Source organism: Ascaphus truei, chromosome 1 (assembly GCF_040206685.1).
Source record: "Ascaphus truei isolate aAscTru1 chromosome 1, aAscTru1.hap1, whole genome shotgun sequence".
Classification (NCBI taxonomy): Eukaryota; Metazoa; Chordata; class Amphibia; order Anura; family Ascaphidae; genus Ascaphus; species Ascaphus truei.
Genome location: NC_134483.1, coordinates 158,702,343 through 158,711,319, shown reverse-complemented (window position 1 = coordinate 158,711,319; position 8,977 = coordinate 158,702,343). Strand labels below are relative to the sequence as shown.

Genomic DNA, 8,977 nt, shown 5'->3' with positions numbered 1-8,977 from the left:
ATTTGTATTGGGTGGAGATTTTCAAGGTTTACAGACCACAAGATCTTAGATGAGCGCAACCGAAAAAAAGAAAATGGCCAGTAGGGATAGCATACATAAAAAAGCACCTAGACTTAGTAGATGCAAGGAGAACACAGCACCCTGATGACAGATTATACGTGCATGTCCAGAGCACAAGGATTGATTATATATTAATCAATACTAGAGCATTTCATAGAGTAAAGGAAGCCAAAATAGACAACATTATACTTTCAGATCATGCTCCCATATTGGTAACCTTGATTCTAAAAAAAAAATAGGATCTTGTATAAATTGGAGATTTCCAACAGCCCTTGCAGAGTCGGAAAGATTTCAAGTCTTTCTTAACCATACCTGGGACAACTTTGAATTAAATAATGAAGAACACAACGAGGATCCAGTATTTTGGGAAATAGCAAAGCACTAATTCTAGTGGCTATGATGTATCAGGCAATACGGAATTAAATAAAGATTATATGGAAGCACAGAGAAAATTAACCTCGGCTTGTAAACAACTGAAAAAGGCCTTTTCCCACCCCAAAAAGCAAGAATACCAAGATTTTTAATTAATACTCGAAATAAAGGAAGATGGGCATAGGTCATATCGGAACTATACATTTGATAAATCTGGCAATAAGATTGATCAATTGTTATCAAACTAGTCAAGGGACGCCAAAAATTTGAGTAGATTAACCTAGAAATGAAGCAGGGAATATTTGTACAAAGGCAAAGACAATGTTGGTGATGTTTTGAAGATTTTGTAGTAATCCGTATACAGGGGAAAAGGCAAATAGTCACGAGAGATTTTGGAAAAAGGTAAAATTCCCAAAATAAAGGAACAATTAGAAAAAATACAAATAAAACATTAGAGGATAATGTTAAAAGGGATAACTATTAAACAAAACAAAGCCCCTGCACCAGATGACTATACAAGGGAATTATTTAAAATGATAAATCATAAAGTTGCCCCCTTCTAGTAAAAGTTAACAACAAAAAGATGACAGCAAATCAATCCCGAAAGAGTTAAATTCTGCATTCATTAGGGTCCTCCCAAAACCAGGACGGATGAATTGAACCCTGACTCATGCATGCCTATATCTCTAATAAATTTGGAATCTAAACTGCTCACAAAAATACTAGCAGAAAGATTGGAAGTTATGTAATACATACAGATCAGACGTTAAGTCTGAAATATTACAACTGAATGATCACAACAGACAAGTGATGCAAGATATACCACATTTTGCTTTTAAGGTTTCAGAGAAAAGTATAAAATATTTAGGGTTGCTCTTTTCAGCAAATCCAAAGGAAATCCGTAGACGAAACTACCAGCGATCATGGCAAAAATATATATAATAAATATAATCAAACTTAAAAAAGGGCATAGAGCCCGAAACGCGTAGGTGGATACCTGCTGTGGCTAGGGGGGACTTTTGTCCAATCTTTTTATGAAATCAAAAATTTTGCTTTTGCTTCCGTGAGCCTCCTCCTGGTCTTCTTGGCAGTGCACTGCCTTTTTTCCCTACCTGTTCCTGCTTCCAACACTGGTGGACACTACTTATCCCTGCTGTGGAATACTTCCCTGGATTCTGGAATCTAAAAGTGAGTTTCTTCTGTGGGTTGCCATACCCTTTTTTTCTCGCTATATGGGACATTGGTTGTACTATCAATTATTGGTGCCTGTAGGCATTAAGTACTAGTCCCTCTAACCCTATTAGGGTAACTTTATTGCATTATACAGCTTATTGGGAGTTTTTTCAACTGCAGATATTCAAATATATAAGGACTTGTTTTTCTGATACACTGGCGTTCTACACAACAAAGAGAGGGTAATCGATAAATATATGCGACTAAAACACACACTACAAATAGTGTATGTAAAAACTCCTATGATTCAGATTTCACTGGCTGAATAGCAAGAAGACTGATCTCCTTAGTTATTCTTTCTTGCAATATAAATAGTTGTGTATGTATGTACAGTATATACATACACACGTTAGGTCCGGAAATAATTGGACACAGATACAAGTTTTGTTATTTCGGCTGTGTACCAAAATAAATTCAAGTTAGTTAAATAATGAATATGGGCTTAAAGTGCAGTCTATCAGCTTTAATTTGAGGGCATTCACATCCAAATTGGAGGAAGGGTTTAGGAATTACATCTCTTTAATATGTAGCCCCCTCTTTTTCAAGGGACCAAAAGTAATTGGACAATTGACTCAGAAGATGTTTCATGGACAGGTGTGGGCTATTCTTTCATTATTTCATCATCAATTAAGCAGGTAAAAGGTCTGGAGTTGATTCCAGGTGTGGCATTCGCATTTGGAAGCTGTTGCTGAGAACCCACAACATGCGGTCAAAGGAGCTCTCAATGCAAGTGAAACAGGGCATCCTTAGGCTGCAATAAATAAATTAAAAAATCCATCAGAGAGATAGCAGGCACATTAGGAGTGGCCAAATCAACAGTTTGGTACATTCTGAGAAAAAAAGAACGCACTGGTGAGCTCTGCAACACAAAAAGGCCTGGACGTCCACGGAAGAGCAACAGTGGTGGATGATCGTAGGATCCTTTCCATGGTAAAGAAAAACCCCTTCACAACATCCAGCCAAGTGAAGAACACTCTCCAGGAGGTAGGCATATCATTATCCAAGTTTACCATAAAGCGAAGACTTCACGAGCGCAAATACAGAGGGTTCACCACAGGGTGCAAACCATTCATAAGCCTCAAGAATAGAAAGGCCAGGTTAGACTTTGCCAAACAATATCTAAAAAAGCCAGCCCAGTTCTGGAACAGCATTCTTTGGACAGATGAAACTAAGATCAACCTGTACCAGAATGATGGGAAGAAAAAAGGATGAAGGCTTGGAACGGCTCATAATCCGAAGCATATCACATCATCTGTAAAACACGGTGGAGGCAGTGTGATGGCATGGGCATGCATGGCTTACAATGGCACTGGGTCACTAGTGTTTATTGATGTGACAGAAGACAGAAGCAGCCAGATGAATTCTGAAGTGTATAGGGATATATTGTCTGCTCAGATTCAGCAAAGTTGATTGGACGGCGCTTCACTTTACAGATGGACAATGACCCAAAACATACTGCGACAGCAGCCCAGGAGTTTTTTTTAGGCAAAGAAGTGGAATATTCTGCAATGGCCAAGTCAATCACCTGATCTCAACCCGATCGAACATGCATTTCACTTGCTGAAGACAAAACTTAAGGCAGAAAGACCCACGAACAAACAACAACTGAAGACAGTTGCCGTAAAGGCCTGGCAAAGCATCACAAATTAGGAAACCCAGCGTTTGGTGATGTCCATGCGTTCCAGATTTCAAGCAGTCATTGCCTGCAAAGGATTCTCGACAAAGTATTAAAAAGGAACATTTTATTTATGATTGTGTTAATTTGTCCAATTACATTTGAGCCCCTGAAATAAGGGGACTGTGTATGAAAATGGTTGCAATTCCTAAACGTTTCATACGATATTTTTGTTCAACCCCTTGAACTTAAGCTGAAAGTCTGCACTTCTATTGCACCTCGGTTGTTTCATTTCAAATCCATTGTGGTGGCGTACAGAGCCAAAATTATGAAAATTGTGTCGGTGTCCAATTATTTCCGGACCTAACTGTGTATATACTCCGTGCTCTTTCCCTTCCCCCCCCACGGCATTTAAATTATATGCCCGGGGATCGCGTGAGGCCCTTGCAACTGTAAACTTACCTTCACTCTGCCGGCGTCAGGACTCGTGTCCATGGTAACGCGGCGTCAAATGACACTGCGTGGTCCCGTGATGTTGCGGGTCATGTGATGTGACGTCTTAGGCCTGGGACATAGTCCCACAGACCCCGCTGAGCTGCGCTGAGCAAATGAAGTTACCCACTTCATCTGTGATCAGTGCGGCTTTAGCAGTTGCTTACGCATGCGTGCGGGGGCTGAGAAATTCTGAGAAGACAGGCAAGTTTTAAAATTTGCCGCTCAGGTGAGCGGAGGAGCGGTCATGTGACCGTTCACATCCAATGGGAGCGAGGGACTAGCACCGCCTCCCGCCACCCCTCCGTTCCGCCCCCAAAGCGCGCTTACTGCCTCGCCTGCCAGGACAAAAAAACTCCACTTTGAGCAGGCGAGGCAGAGCAGGAGCACGGCTCAGCGCGGCCCGAGGCACATCCTTATGCAGATCACCTCAAAAGACTTTTGGTTACAGTGGTGTAAATGTATCAGAATAGACAGCCTCTGATAATATATTGCCAATACTATTGTGTTGCAATGAGTGAGTCGTCACAAAGTTAGCAAGATGTGAAGATATGATTGCAGATGCCTGTACACGGTTCAATACATGGCAAGTGATTCTAATTCCCCCTCTTGCTTGTGACTTCTGGTGATTTCCTGCTTAATATTTTACCTATGGCAGGTTTTGAAGTAATAATGTTGCTTTGTTTAAAGATGAACAAAGAGTTCTTGGTCCACTTGCTCTCTTGACCCCATTCCCTCCCATCTCAAAAAAACCTCTTGGTCTTACTATAATTTCTACGCTCACACTGTATTCTCTCGCTTGCTTCATTTTCTCAACACCAATTCTCTTAGACCCTCTACAATCTGGCTTCCGCACTGCTCACTCCACGGAAACAGCCCTCACTAAAATAACTGACGACCTCCATGCTGCCAAAGACAGAGGTCATTACACTCTGCTCATATTACTCGACCTCTCCGCAGCATTTGACACTGTGGACCACCCTCTTCTCCTTCACATTCTCAATACTCTTGGTATTCGGAACAAAGCTCTATCCTGGATCTCCTCTTACCTCTCCCATCGTACTTTCAGTGCCTCTTCTGCTAACACCACCTCCTCCTCTATGGACCTCTCTGTGGGGGTACCCCAGGGCTCTGTCCTGGGACCTCTTCTCTTTTCTCTGTACACACTCTCTCTAGGTGACCTAATATCTCTTGGGTTTAAATATCACCTCTACGCTGACGACACACAAATTTACTTTTCAACACCCGACCTTACACCTGCTGTACAAACCAAAGTTTCTGAATGTGTCTCTGCTATATCATCCTGGATGGCCCTCTGTCGCCTTAAATTCAACATGGCAAAAACAGAACTCCTCATACTTCCTCCCAAATCTGGCCCTACTACCTCCTTCCACATTACTGTTGGAAGTACGATCATTCACCCAGTAGCCCAAGCACGCTGCTATGGGGTCACACTGGACTCCCCTCTCACATTCTCCTCTCACATTCAAAATGCTTCTAAAACCTGCCGCTTTTTCCTCCGCAATATCACTAAGATACACCCGTTCCTCTGTTGCTCGACTGCTAAAACTCTGACTCGGGCCCTCATTCTCTCCCGTCTTGATTACTGTAACCTCCTGCTGCCCGGCCTTCCTGCCTCTCACCTGTCTCCCCTACAATCTATCCTAAACGCTGCTGCCAGAATCGCTCTGCTCTTTCCTAAATCTGTCTCTGCGTCTCACCTCCTGAAATCCCTCTCCTGGCTTCCGATCAAATCCCACATCTCACACTCGATTCTCCTCCTCACTTTTAAAGCTTTACACTCTTATGCCCCGCCTTACATCTCAGCCCTAATTTCTCGTTATGCACCATCCCGACTCTTGCGTTCTTCTCAAGAATGTCTTCTTTCTACCCCCTTTGTATCTAAAGCCCTCTCCCGCCTTAAATCTTTTTCACTGACTGCCCCGCACCTCTGGAATGACCCTTCCCCTCAATACCCGACTAGCACCCTCTCTATCCACCTTTAAGACCCACCTTAAGACACACTTGCTTAAAGAAGCATATGAATAGCACTGTGGATAATACTGGACACATGATATAAAGCTTAGCCCCCTGCAGACGCACTTACCAGAACTCCCTCCTACTGTCTCTGTACGTTCTACCTACCTACCAATTAGACTGTAAGCTCCTCGGGGCAGGAACTCCTCTTCCTTAATGTTACTTTTATGTCTGAAGCACTTATTCCCATGATCTGTTATTTATATTATCTGTTATTTATTTGATTACCACGTGTATTACTACTGTGAAGCGCTATGTACATTAATGGCGCTATATAAATAAAGACATACAATACACACACGGGTATGAATCGGGCTGTCTGTATAAGACTTAACACAGGTGATTCAGACTGCCCCTTTTAAAAAAAATTGCTCAGAAGCAAGTTAACTTGCAGTGGTATGGATGTAGCAGCAAACATATACTCGGAGTCTAAATGTTGCCAATGCTCTCATACTGCAGTGAAAGGATCTTCATAAAAGTAACCGAGTAGATGGGGGTATGAATCCAAAAGCCTGTACAAGATGCAGTACATGACATGCGATTCTGATTCCCCTCTTGCTTATAACTGCCAAATAGATCTTCCTTATGTTTTACCAATGATGGGTTATAATGCCATATTGTAACTGGTCATAGTTGGAGATGGAGAACAAAACCGCACAACAGAGTCTACTTGCGTCTAGACGCGTTGTATAGAGACATGTCTGCTGCTTCTGACCCTCATACAATTATGCCCGACAGCTTTATTTGAGAGCCTGGTTACCCCCTACCTTCACACTTCTACATTCCCTTTTGTTGCCTGAGGTACGAATGGTGATACCAACAAAACCCAGTTTACTACTGAAGCTCTCATGGTACCCACTTTGTTTGCTTGCTACCTAATTGTATATAATTTTTGCAGCTTTAAGTATTTCTCAAAGCAAGCTTTTGCAGTTTATTCTGCTTTTCACTGGAATGGTGCTAAAATGTAAAAGGTGATACACGATTACACTATCAACTTTATCAACAAATGGTACATCTGCAACAGACTATAAAATGTTTAATTGCCGCTTATGAGTGACATAAGGTACTGTTACTAGGTGTCAGCATCCTTTTGATATTACTTATGCTAATCCATTAAGTGCAACGATTACTGAAGCAACCCCATCAGTCTCGAGGCCTACGAGCCATTTTCCATTCCTCCAATCTGTGTAATATGCTAAGCTCGTTATAAAAGCTGTCGAGATGATGACCTGAAGCTGGTCTATTTTGTAGAGGAGCTATTACAAACATTTGTACACTGTTATTTTAAGTATCTTGAATATAAAATGACTACTTCAGTAGTAGATCGATCAGTTGAACTATGGAAAAGAAATAGAAGATCTTGACACCTGACACCTCTTCTTCTTCACGTATGCAATTTGCGATGTGCTTCACATTGCTTATGGTTGGTATACTCCTCACATACATACTTGAGCATTTAACCCGTTGGGTGCTGTACCAGTGTGCCACAGCCCACTGGTACATTGTGATCACGTGACTGCTTCTCGGATGACGGGAACGGAACCACAAGAATTTTCTTCCCCATTCCCTCTGCCAGCTGGATCGTGCTCATCGCTCCAAAGGAGTGCGGAATGTGATCTCCCCATGGAAACTGCCATGAAAGCTCATAATATAGCCACTAAGTCATAGGGCCATCGGGGTGCCAGACCCCATGATGTTGTGGCTACATCATAAACATTCAAGGCGTTAATTTGCATGGCCTCTCTCTCTAAAAAAAAAAAAACTCTCCCCTGCGACCATCCCTTTAATAAAATAAATTATTAGGATGGAAGCAAGCGTTTCTCCGGAGCTGAGCCGCATTAATTTAAACTCCGGGGGGAACCCCATGTTTCCAAGATACTTATCAGTGAAGGGGGTTCTGGTACTTCCTGCTATGAAATCCCCTGTCATGTGGACCAATAGGAGTCTGCAGCAGATAATTTAATCGCCACATGATCATGATTTGCAGGAGGAGCAAACCACGCTATTTTCGGATCTTGGGACCCGCAGTTCCGAAATACCTCCCGCTCTATTTGTTTGTTTTAAATATCTGAGGGAAACATAATGACTGCCTCATCTTGGGCCAATAAAAAGCTGCAACAACATTCAATGTAACTTCCTACTGGTTGTATCTGGTGAACTAGGGGGTCCCCAGAGCTTAAAATAACACGGTACAGCTCTGTAGAACCCCCACTCCCTGGTTCCAAACCTGTGTGTGTATCTATGTAAAAAAGAAGGGAGGAGGAAGTTAGCAGGGCGTCCTGCTTTAAAGCAGCAATACTATGTTCCCCCTTTTTTTCTTATTTTTATATGTAAAGCATGTGACAATGTATAATATTACATTATTGCATAAACTGGCAATCGTTTGGTGCTCCTGTTATAAATTTTGTAAAAATCCTGATTATGGGCCTAACATAATGGCCGCCTTCTGACTATCCTGCAGTCAGTGAAATACTACTGCTGATATGTAACATATTACGAAGTGTAACACATTATTGTTACAGCTTTAGAGTAATACAGTCTGCTGTTTGAAATATAGCAACAGATCTGTTTGTGATATTTTGTTGCCACAGTGCAGAGCTCATAAAGGTGTGAGCGAGTCTTTTTCAAAAGAGGAAGTGGATATGACTTTCTAAGTGGTTGCTGTAGCAACCAAAGAATTCTCAGTCCATTTAAATAATCATTAAAAATTGTTTTGGGCAGGGGTGCGTGGCCAACTGTCTAATGAAGTAGACGTGTTTCTTAGGAGCTCCGGGCCCCAGAGATACAAAAATAGATTTTAGCCCACCTCGTGCGACACAAAAACACCCCCAAAACATAATAATGGGGGGCCCGAGAACCGTAGACCAGCAGTGTGCAAACTGTGAGATTATCTACGGGGTCTAGAGACCCGCGCGCTTCCCGAAGGTACTTCAATTAAGTGCCGGGGAAGTGGCGAAGGCCTCTTTAAACCTCACTTATCTTGCTCCTGTAGACGCGGCGTGAAATGATACTGCGAGGTGACGTCATGACGCCGGAGCCAAGGTAAGGGGAGGGGGGGGGGGGGGGGTTGTGAAGAGAGGGGAAGAGCCGGCTGGGTGGTGCAGGGAAAAGATTTCGCTCCATACAGAGTGCACATATTCCCACAAAATCCAGATTGCACTCGGCCCG

General features: G+C 42.5%; 1 protein-coding gene across 2 annotated transcripts in view; it reads left to right on the top strand.

Moving 5' to 3' along the window:
• The window catches only part of KDM4C (lysine demethylase 4C), a 418,437-nt gene that overhangs the window by 46,692 nt on the left and 362,768 nt on the right, over window positions 1-8,977 (top strand). The gene's annotated exons all lie outside the window — the stretch shown is intronic.